This window comes from Chiloscyllium punctatum, chromosome 34, assembly GCF_047496795.1.
Source record: "Chiloscyllium punctatum isolate Juve2018m chromosome 34, sChiPun1.3, whole genome shotgun sequence".
NCBI lineage: Eukaryota > Metazoa > Chordata > Chondrichthyes > Orectolobiformes > Hemiscylliidae > Chiloscyllium > Chiloscyllium punctatum.
This window is the reverse complement of record NC_092772.1, coordinates 39,511,736-39,524,447: the sequence shown is the minus strand read 5'-3', so window position 1 is coordinate 39,524,447 and position 12,712 is coordinate 39,511,736.

Below are 12,712 nucleotides of genomic sequence, written 5' to 3'. Positions count from 1 at the left end.
CCACACCGATATAGTGAGCCCCACACTGATATAGTGAGCCCCACACCGATATAGTGAGCTCCACACTGATATAGTGAGCTCCACACTGATATAGTGAGCCCCACACCGATATAGTGAGCCACACACTGATATAGTGAGCTCCACACCGATATAGTGAGCTCGACATCGATATAGTGAGCTCCACACTGATATAGTGAGCTCCACACTGATATAGTGAGCCCCACTCCGATATAGTGAGCTCCACACCGATATAGTGAGCCCCACACTGATATAGTGAGCTCCACACTGATAAAGTGAGACCCACACTGATATACTGAGCGCCACACCGATATAGTGAGCACCACACTGATATAGTCAGCCCCACACCGATATAGTGAGCTCCACATCGATATAGTGAGCTCCACACCGATATAGTGAGATCAACACCGATATAGTGAGCCCCACACTGATATAGTGAGCCCCACACCGATATAGTGAGCCACACACTGATATAGTGAGCCCCACACCGATATAGTGAGCTCCACACTGATATAGTGAGCTCCACACCGATATAGTGAGCTCCACACCGATATAGTGAGCTCGACATCGATATAGTGAGCCCCACACTGATATAGTGAGCCCCACAATGATATAGTGAGCTCCACACCGATATAGTGAGCTCCACACCGATATAGTGAGCCCCACACTGATATAGTGAGCTCCACACCGATATAGTGAGCTCCACATCGATATAGTGATCTCCACACTGATATAGTGAGCCCCACAATGATATAGTGAGCTCCATACCGATGTAGTGATCTCCACACTGATATAGTGAGCTCCACACCGATATAGTGAGCCCCACACTGATATAGTGAGCCCCACACCGATATAGTGAGCTCCACACCGATATACTGAGCGCCACACCGATATAGTGAGCTCCACACTGATATAGTGAGCCCCACACCGATATAGTGAGCCCCACACTGATATAGTGAGCCCCACACCGATATAGTGAGCTCCACACTGATATAGTGAGCTCCACACTGATATAGTGAGCTCCACACCGATATAGTGAGCCCCACACTGATATAGTGAGCTCCACACCGATATAGTGAGCTCCACACCGATATAGTGAGCTCCACATCGATATAGTGAGCTCCACACTGATATAGTGAGCCCCACAATGATATAGTGAGCTCCACACCGATATAGTGAGCTCCACACTGATATAGTGAGCCCCACACCGATATAGTGAGCTCCACATCGATAGAGTGAGCTCCACACCGATATCGTGAGATCAACAACGATATAGTGAGCCCCACACTGATATAGTGAGCCCCACACCGATATAGTGAGCTCCACACCGATATAGTGAGCCACACACTGATATAGTGAGCCCCACACCGATATAGTGAGCTCCACACTGATATAGTGAGCTCCACACCGATATAGTGAGCTCCACACCGATATAGTGAGCTCGACATCGATATAGTGAGCCCCACACTGATATCGTGAGCCCCACACTGATATAGTGAGCTCCACACCGATATAGTGAGCTCCACACCGATATAGTGAGCCCCACACTGATATAGTGAGCTCCACACCGATATAGTGAGCTCCACACTGATATAGTAAGCCCCACACCGATATAGTGATCTCCACACTGATATAGTGAGCTCCACACCGATATAGGGAGCCCCACACTGATATGTTGAGCTCCACAATGATATAGTCAGCTCCACATCGATATAGTGAGCTCCACAATGATATAGTGAGCTCCACACCGATATAGTGAGCTCCACACCGATATAGTGAGCTCCACACTGATATAGTGAGCCCCACACCGATATAGTGAGCTCCACACCGATATACTGAACTCCACTCTGATATACTGAGCTCCACACCGATATAGTGAGCCCCACACTGATATAGTGAGCTCCACACTGATATCGTGAGCTCCACACCGATATAGTGAGCCCCACACTGATATAGTGAGCTCCACACTGATACAGTGAGCTCGACATCGATATAGTGAGCCCCACACTGATATCGTGAGCCCCACACTGATAGAGTGAGCTCCACACCGATATAGTGAGCTCCACATCGATATAGTGAGCTCCACACCGATATACTGAGCTCCACACCGATATAGTGAGCTCCACACTGATATAGTGAGCTCCACACTGATATAGTGAGCCCCACACCGATATAGAGAGCTCCACACCGATATAGTGAGCTCCACACTGATATAGTGAGCCCCACACCGATATAGTGAGCTCCACACTGATATAGTGAGCTCCACACCGATACACTGTGCTCCACACCGATATAGTGAGCTCCACACCGATATAGTTAGCTCCACACTGATACAGTGACTCCCACACTGATATAGTGAGCTCCACACTGATATAGTGAGCTCCACACCGATATGGTGAGCTCCACACTGATATAGAGACCTCCACACCGATATAGTGAGCTCCACACTGATATAGTGAGCTCCACACTGATATAGTGAGCCCCACACCGATATAGTGAGCTCCACACTGATATAGTGAGCTCCATACTGATATAGTGAGCCCCACACTATATAGTGAGCTCCACACTGATATAGTGAGCCCCACACTGATATAGTGAGCTCCACACCGATATAGTGAGCTCCATACTGATATAGTGAGCCCCACACTGATATAGTGGGCCCCACACCGATTTAGTGAGCCCCACACCGATATAGTGAGCTCCACATCGATATAGTGAGCCCCACTCTGATATAGTGAGCCCCACACTGATATAGTGAGCTCCACACTGAAATAGTAAGCTCCACACTGATATAGTGAGCTCCATACTGATATAGTGAGCCCCACACTGATATAGTGAGCTCCACACCGATATAGTGAGCTCCACACTGATATAGTGAGCCCCACACTGATATAGTGAGCTCCACACTGATATAGTGAGCTCCACACCGATATAGTGAGCTCCACACTGATATCGAGAACTCCACACCGATATAGTGAGCCCCACACCGATACAGTGAGCTCCACACTGATATAGTGAGCTCCACACTGATATAGTGAGCCCCACACCGATACAGTGAGCTCCACACTGATATAGTGAGCTCCACACTGATATAGTGAGCCCCATACCGATATAGTGAGCTTCACACTGATATAGTGAGCTCCACACCGACATAGTGAGCCCCACACTGATACAGTGAGCTCCACACTGATATAGTGAGCTCCATACTGATATAGTGAGCCCCACACTATATAGTGAGCTCCACACTGATATAGTGAGCTCCACACTGATATAGTGAGCCCCACACCGATATAGTGATCTCCACACTGATATAGTGAGCTCCATACTGATATAGTGAGCCCCACACTATATAGTGAGCACCACACTGATATAGTGAGCTCCACACCAATATAGTGAGCCCCACACCGATATAGTGAGCCCCACACCGATATAGTGAGCCCCACACTGATATAGTGAGCCCCACACTGATATAGTGAGCTCCACACCGATATAGTGAGCCCCACACCGATATAGTGATCTCCACACTGATATCGTGAGCTCCACACCGATATAGTGGGCCCCACACTGATATAGTGAGCCCCACACCGATATAGTGAGCCCCACACTGATATAGTGAGCCCCACACTGATATAGTGAGCTCCACAATGATATACTGAGCTCCACACCGACATAGTGAGCTCCACACCGATATCGTGAGCTCCACACTGATATAGTGAGCTCCACACTGATACAGTGAGCCCCACACTGATATAGTGAGCTCCACACTGATATAGTGAGCTCCACACTGATATAGTGAGCTCCAAACCGATATTGTGAGCCCCACACTGAAATAGTGAGCCCCACACTGATACAGTGAGCCCCACACTGATATAGTGAGCTCCACACCGATATACTGAGCTCCACACCGATATAGTGAGCCCCACACCGATATAGTGAGCTCCACACTGATATAGTGAGCCCCACACTGATATAGTGAGCTCCACACCGATATAGTGAGCCCCACACCGATATAGTGATCACCACACTGATATAGTGAACTCCACACCGATATAGTGAGCCCCACACTGATATAGTGAGCCCCACACCGATATTGTGAGCTCCACACCGATATACTGAGCGCCACACCGATATAGTGAGCTCCACACTGATATAGTGAGACCCACACCGATATAGTGAGCCCCACACTGATATAGTGAGCCCCACACCGATATAGTGAGCTCCACACTGATATAGTGAGCTCCACACTGATATACTGAGCTCCACACCGATATCGTGAGCTCCACACTGATATAGTGAGCTCCATACTGATATAGTGAGCCCCACACTATATAGTGAGCACCACACTGATATAGTGAGCTCCACACCGATATAGTGAGCCCCACACCGATATAGTGAGCCCCACACCGATATAGTGAGCCCCACACTGATATAGTGAGCCCCACACTGATATAGTGAGCTCCACACCGATATAGTGAGCCCCACACCGATATAGTGATCTCCACACTGATATAGTGAGCTCCACACCGATATAGTGGGCCCCACACTGATATAGTGAGCCCCACACCGATATAGTGAGCCCTACACTGATATAGTGAGCCCCACACTGATATAGTGAGCTCCACAATGACATACTGAGCTCCACACCGATATAGTGAGCTCCACACCGATATCGTGAGCTCCACACTGATATAGTGAGTTCCACACTGATACAGTGAGCCCCACACTGATATAGTGAGCTCCACACTGATATAGTGAGCTCCACACTGATATAGTGAGCTCCAAACCGATATTGTGAGCCCCAAACTGAAATAGTGAGCCCCACACTGATACAGTGAGCCCCACACAGATATAGTGAGCTCCACACCGATATACTGAGCTCCACACCGATATAGTGAGCCCCACACCGATATAGTGAGCTCCACTCTGATATAGTGAGCTCCACACTGATATAGTGAGCCCCACACTGATATAGTGAGCTCCACACCGATATAGTGAGCCCCACACCGATATAGTGATCTCCACACTGATATAGTGAACTCCACACCGATATAGTGAGCCCCACACTGATATAGTGAGCCCCACACCGATATTGTGAGCTCCACACCGATATACTGAGCGCCACACCGATATAGTGAGCTCCACACTGATATAGTGAGACCCACACCGATATAGTGAGCCCCACACTGATATAGTGAGCCCCACACCGATATAGTGAGCTCCACACTGATATAGTGAGCTCCACACTGATATACTGAGCTCCACACCGATATAGTGAGCCCCACACTGATATAGTGAGCTCCACACCGATATAGTGAGCTCCACACCGATATAGTGAGCTCCACATCGATATAGTGAGCTCCACACCGATATAGTGGGCTCCACACTGATATACTGAGCCCCACACCGATATAGTGAGCTCCACACTGATATAGTGAGCTCCACACCGATATAGTGAGATCAACAACGATATAGTTAGCCCCACACTGATATAGTGAGCCCCACACCGATATAGTGAGCTCCACACCGATATAGTGAGCCACACACTGATATAGTGAGCCCCACACCGATATAGTGAGCTCCACACTGATATAGTGAGCTCCACACCGATATAGTGAGCTCCACACCGATATAGTGAGCTCGACATCGATATAGTGAGCCCCACACTGATATAGTGAGCCCCACACTGATATAGTGAGCTCCACACCGATATAGTGAGCTCCACACCGATATAGTGAGCCCCACACTGATATAGTGAGCTCCACACCGATATAGTGAGATCCACACTGATATAGTAAGCCCCACACCGATATAGTGATCTCCACACTGATATAGTGAGCTCCACACCGATATAGGGAGCCCAACACTGATATAGTGAGCTCCACAATGATATAGTGAGCTCCACATCGATCTCGTGAGCTCCACAATGATATAGTGAGCTCCAGACCGATATAGTGAGCTCCACACCGATATAGTGAGCTCCACACTGATATAGTGAGCCCCACACCGATATAGTGAGCTCCACACCGATATACTGAACTCCAATCTGATATACTGAGCTCCACACTGATACAGTGAGCTCCACACTGATATAGTGAGCTCCACACCGATATAGTGAGCTCCACATCGATATACTGAGCTCCACACCGATATAGTGAGCTCCACACTGATATAGTGAGCTCCACACTGATATAGTGAGCCCCACACCGATATAGTGAGCTCCACACCGATATAGTGAGCTCCACACTGATATAGTGAGCCCCACAGCGATATAGTGAGCTCCACACTGATATAGTGAGCTCCACACCGATACACTGTGCTCCACAACGATATAGTGAGCTCCACACCGATATAGTTAGCTCCACACAGATACAGTGACTCCCACACTGATATAGTGAGCTCCACACTGATATAGTGAGCTCCACACCGATATGGTGAGCTCCACACTGATATAGAGACCTCCACACCGATATAGTGAGCTCCACACTGATATAGTGAGCTCCACACTGATATAGTGAGCTCCATACTGATATAGTGAGCCCCACACTATATAGTGAGCTCCACACTGATATAGTGAGCTCCACACTGATATAGTGAGCCCCACACCGATATAGTGAGCTCCACACTGATATAGTGAGCTCCATACTGATATAGTGAGCCCCACACTATATAGTGAGCTCCACACTGATATAGTGAGCTCCACAATGACATAGTGAGCCCCACACTGATATAGTGAGCTCCACACCGATATAGTGAGCCCCACACCGATATAGTGAGCCCCATACTGATATAGTGAGCCCCACACTGATATAGTGAGCTCCACACCGATATAGTGAGCCCCACACCGATATAGTGATCTCCACACTGATATAGTGAGCTCCACACCGATATAGTGAGCCCCACACTGATATAGTGAGCCCCACACCGATATAGTGAGCCCCACACTGATATAGTGAGCCCCACACTGATATAGTGAGCTCCACAATGATATACTGAGCTCCACACCGATATAGTGAGCTCCACACCGATATAGTGAGCTCCACACTGATATAGTGAGCTCCACACTGATACAGTGAGCCCCACACTGATATAGTGAGCTCCACACTGATATAGTGAGCTCCACACTGATATAGTGAGCTCCAAACCGATATAGTGAGCCCCACACTGAAATAGTGAGCCCCACACTGATACAGTGAGCCCCACACTGATATAGTGAGCTCCACACCGATATACTGAACTCCACACCGATATAGTGAGCCCCACACCGATATAGTGAGCTCCACTCTGATATAGTGAGCTCCACACTGATATAGTGAGCCCCACACTGATATAGTGAGCTCCACACCGATATAGTGACCCCACACCGATATAGTGATCTCCACACTGATATAGTCAACTCCACACCGATATAGTGAGCCCCACACTGATATAGTGAGCCCCACACCGATATTGTGAGCTCCACACCGATATACTGAGCGCCACACCGATATAGTGAGCTCCACACTGATATAGTGAGACCCACACCGATATAGTGAGCCCCACACTGATATAGTGAGCCCCACACCGATATAGTGAGCTCCACACTGATATAGTGAGCTCCACACTGATATACTGAGCTCCACACCGATATAGTGAGCCCCACACTGATATAGTGAGCTCCACACCGATATAGTGAGCTCCACACCTATATCGTGAGCTCCACATCGATATAGTGAGCTCCACACCGATATAGTGGGCTCCACACTGATATACTGAGCCCCACACCGATATAGTGAGCTCCACACTGATATAGTGAGCTCCACACCGATATAGTGAGATCAACAACGATATAGTGAGCCCCACACTGATATAGTGAGCCCCACACCGATATAGTGAGCTCCACACCGATATAGTGAGCCACACACTGATATAGTGAGCCCCACACCGATATAGTGAGCTCCACACTGATATAGTGAGCTCCACACCGATATAGTGAGCTCCACACCGATATAGTGAGCTCGACATCGATATAGTGAGCCCCACACTGATATAGTGAGCCCCACACTGATATAGTGAGCTCCACACCGATATAGTGAGCCCCACACTGATATCGTGAGCTCCACACCGATATAGTGAGATCCACACTGATATAGTAAGCCCCACACCGATATAGTGATCTCCACACTGATATAGTGAGCTCCACACCGATATAGGGAGCCCCACACTGATATAGTGAGCTCCACAATGATATAGTGAGCTCCACATCGATCTCGCGAGCTCCACAATGATATAGTGAGCTCCAGACCGATATAGTGAGCTCCACACCGATATAGTGAGCTCCACACTGATATAGTGAGCCCCACACCGATATAGTGAGCTCCACACCGATATACTGAACTCCACTCTGATATACTGAGCTCCACACTGATACAGTGAGCTCCACACTGATATAGTGAGCTCCACACCGATATAGTGAGCTCCACATCGATATAGTGAGCTCCACACCGATATACTGAGCTCCACACCGATATAGTGAGCTCCACACTGATATAGTGAGCTCCACACTGATATAGTGAGCCCCACACCGATATAGTGAGCTCCACACCGATATAGTGAGCTCCACACTGATATAGTGAGCCCCACAGCGATATAGTGAGCTCCACACTGATATAGTGAGCTCCACACCGATACACTGTGCTCCACACCGATATAGTGAGCTCCACACCGATATAGTTAGCTCCACACTGATACAGTGACTCCCACACTGATGTAGAGAGCTCCACACTGATATAGTGAGCTCCACACCGATATGGTGAGCTCCACACTGATATAGAGACCTCCACACCGATATAGTGAGCTCCACACTGATATAGTGAGCTCCACACTGATATAGTGAGCCCCACACCGATATAGTGAGCTCCACACTGATATAGTGAGCTCCATACTGATATAGTGAGCCCCACACTGATATAGTGAGCCCCACACTGATATAGTGAGCTCCACACCGATATAGTGAGCTCCATACTGATATAGTGAGCTCCACACTGATATAGTGAGCCCCACACCGATTTAGTGAGCCCCACAACGATATAGTGAGCTCCACATCGATATAGTGAGCCCCACTCTGATATAGTGAGCCCCACACTGATATAGTGAGCTCCACACTGATATAGTGAGCTCCACACTGATATAGTGAGCTCCATACTGATATAGTGAGCCCCACACTGATATAGTGAGCTCCACACCGATATAGTGAGCTCCACACTGATATAGTGAGCCCCACACCGATACAGTGAGCTCCACACTGATATCGAGACCTCCACACCGATATAGTGAGCCCCACACCGATACAGTGAGCTCCACACTGATATAGTGAGCTGCACACTGATATAGTGAGCCCCACACCGATATAGTGAGCTCCACACTGATATAGTGAGCTCCATACTGATATAGTGAGCCCCACACTATATAGTGAGCTTCACACTGATATAGTGAGCTCCACACCGACATCGTGAGCCCCACACTGATACAGTGAGCTCCACACTGATATAGTGAGCTCCATACTGATATAGTGAGCCCCACACTATATAGTGAGCTCCACACTGATATAGTGAGCTCCACACTGATATAGTGAGCCCCACACCGATATAGTGAGCTCCACACTGATATAGTGAGCTCCATACTGATATAGTGAGCCCCACACTATATAGTGAGCTCCACACTGATATAGTGAGCTCCACACTGATATAGTGAGCCCCACACTGATATAGTGAGCTCCACACCGAGAAAGTGAGCTCCATCCTGATATAGTGAGCTCCACACTGATATAGTGAGCTCCACATTGATATAGTGAGCCCCACACTGATATAGTGAGCTCCACACTGATATCGTGAGCCCCACACTGATATAGTGAGCTCCACACCGATATAGTGAGCTCCATACTGATATAGTGAGCTCCACACCGATATAGTGAGCCCCACTCTGATATAGTGAGCCCCACACTGATATAGTGAGCTCCACATCGATATAGTGAGCCCCACTCTGATATAGTGAGCCCCACACTGATATAGTGAGCCCCACACTGATATAGTGAGCTCCACTCTGATATAGTGAGCTCCACACCGATATAGTGAGCTCCATACTGACATAGTGAGCTCCACACCGATATAGTGAGCTCCACACCGATAAAGTGAGCCCCACACCGATATAGTGAGCTCCACACTGATATAGTGAGCTCCACACTGATACAGTGAGCTCCACACCGATATAGTGAGCCCCACACTGATACAGTGAGCACCACACTGATATAGTGAGCTCCACACTGATAAAGTGAGCTCCACACCGATATAGTGAGCTCCACACTGATATAGTGAGCTCTACACCGATACAGTGAGCACCACACTGATACAGTGAGCTCCACGCCGATATAGTGAGCCCCACACCGATATAGTGAGCTCCACACCGATATAGTGAGCTCCACACTGATATAGTGAGACCCACACCGATATAGTGAGCTCCACACCGATATAGTGAGCTCCACACTGATATAGTGAGCTCCACACTGATATAGTGAGCCCCACACTGATATAGTGAGCTCCACACTGATATACTGACCTCCACACCGATATAGTGAGCCCCACACTGATATAGTGAGCTCCACACTGATATACTGAGCTCCACACCGATATAGTGAGCTCCACACTGATATAGTGAGCTCCACACCGATATAGTGAGCTCCACACTGATATAGTGAGCTCCACACTGTTATACTGAGCTCCACACTGATATAGTGAGCTCCAAACCGATATAGTGAGCCCCACACTGAAATAGTGAGCCCCACACTGATACAGTGAGCCCCACACCGATATAGTGAGCTCCACACCGATATACTGAGCTCCACACCGATATAGTGAGCTCCACACTGATATAGTGAGCCCCACACCGATATAGTGAGCTCCACACTGATATAGTGAGCTCCACACCGATATAGTGAGCCCCACACTGATATAGTGAGCTCCACACCGATATAGTGAGCCCCACACCGATATAGTGATCTCCACACTGATATAGTGAGCCCCACACCGATACAATGAGCCCCACACTGATATAGTGAGCTCCACACTGATATAGTGAGCTCCACACCGATATAGTGAGCCCCACACTGATATAGTGAGCTCCACACCGATATAGTGAGCTCCACACTGATATAGTGAGCTCCACACCGATATAGTGAGCCCAACACCGATATAGTGAGCCCCTCACCGATATAGTGAGCTCCACACCGATAAAGTGAGTCCCACACCGATATAGTGAGCTCCACACTGATATAGTGAGCTCCACACCGATATAGTGAGCCCCACACTGATATAGTGAGCTCCACACTGATATACTGAGCTCCACACCGATATAGTGAGCTCCACACTGATATAGTGAGCTCCACACCGATATAGTGAGCTCCACACTGATATAGTGAGCTCCACAGCGATACAGTGAGCACCACACTGATATACTGAGCTCCACACTGATATAGTGAGCTCCAAACCGATATAGTGAGCCCCACACTGAAATAGTGAGCCCCACACCGATATAGTGAGCCCCACACTGATATAGTGAGCTCCACAATGATATACTGAGCTCCACATCGATATAGTGAGCTTCACACTGATATAGTGAGCTCCACACCGATATAGTGAGCCCCACACTGATACAGTGAGCCCCACACCGATATAGTGAGCTCCCCACCGATATACTGAGCTCCACACCGATATAGTGAGCTCCACACTGACACAGTGAGCCCCACACCGATATAGTGAGCTCCACTCTGACATAGTGAGCTCCACACTGATATAGTGAGCCCCACACTGATATAGTGAGCTCCACACCGATATAGTGAGCCCCACACCAATATAGTGATCTCCACACTGATATAGTGAGCTCCACACTGATATAGTGAGCCCCACACCGATATAGTGAGCTCCACATCGATATAGTGAGCCCCACACTGATATAGTGAGCCCCACACCGATATAGTGATCTCCACACTGATATAGTGAGCTCCACACCGATATAGTGAGCCCAACACCGATATAGTGAGCTCCACTCTGATATAGTGAGCTCCACACCGATATAGTGAGCTCCACACTGATATAGTGAGCTCCACACTGATATAGTGAGCCCCACACCGATATAGTGAGCTCCACATCGATATAGTGAGCCCCACTCTGATATAGTGAGCTCCACTCTGATATAGTGAGCTCCACACCGATGTAGTGAGCTCCATACTGATATAGTGAGCTCCACACCGATATAGTGAGCCCCACACCGATATAGTGAGCTCCATACCGATATAGTGAGCCCCACACTGATATAGTGAGCTCCACACCGATATAGTGAGCCCCACACCGATATAGTGATCTCCACACTGATATAGTGAGCTCCACACCGATATAGTGAGCCCCACACCGATATAGTGATCTCCACACTGATATAGTGAGCCCCACACTGATATAGTGAGCTCCACACCGATAAAGTGAGCCCCACACCGATATAGTGAGCTCCACACCGATATAGTGAGCCCCACACTGATATAGTGAGCCCCACACCGATATAGTGATCTCCACACTGATATAGTGAGCCCCACACCGATATAGTGAGCCCCACACCGATATAGTGATCTCCACACTGATATAGTGAGCCCCACACTGATATAGTGAGCTCC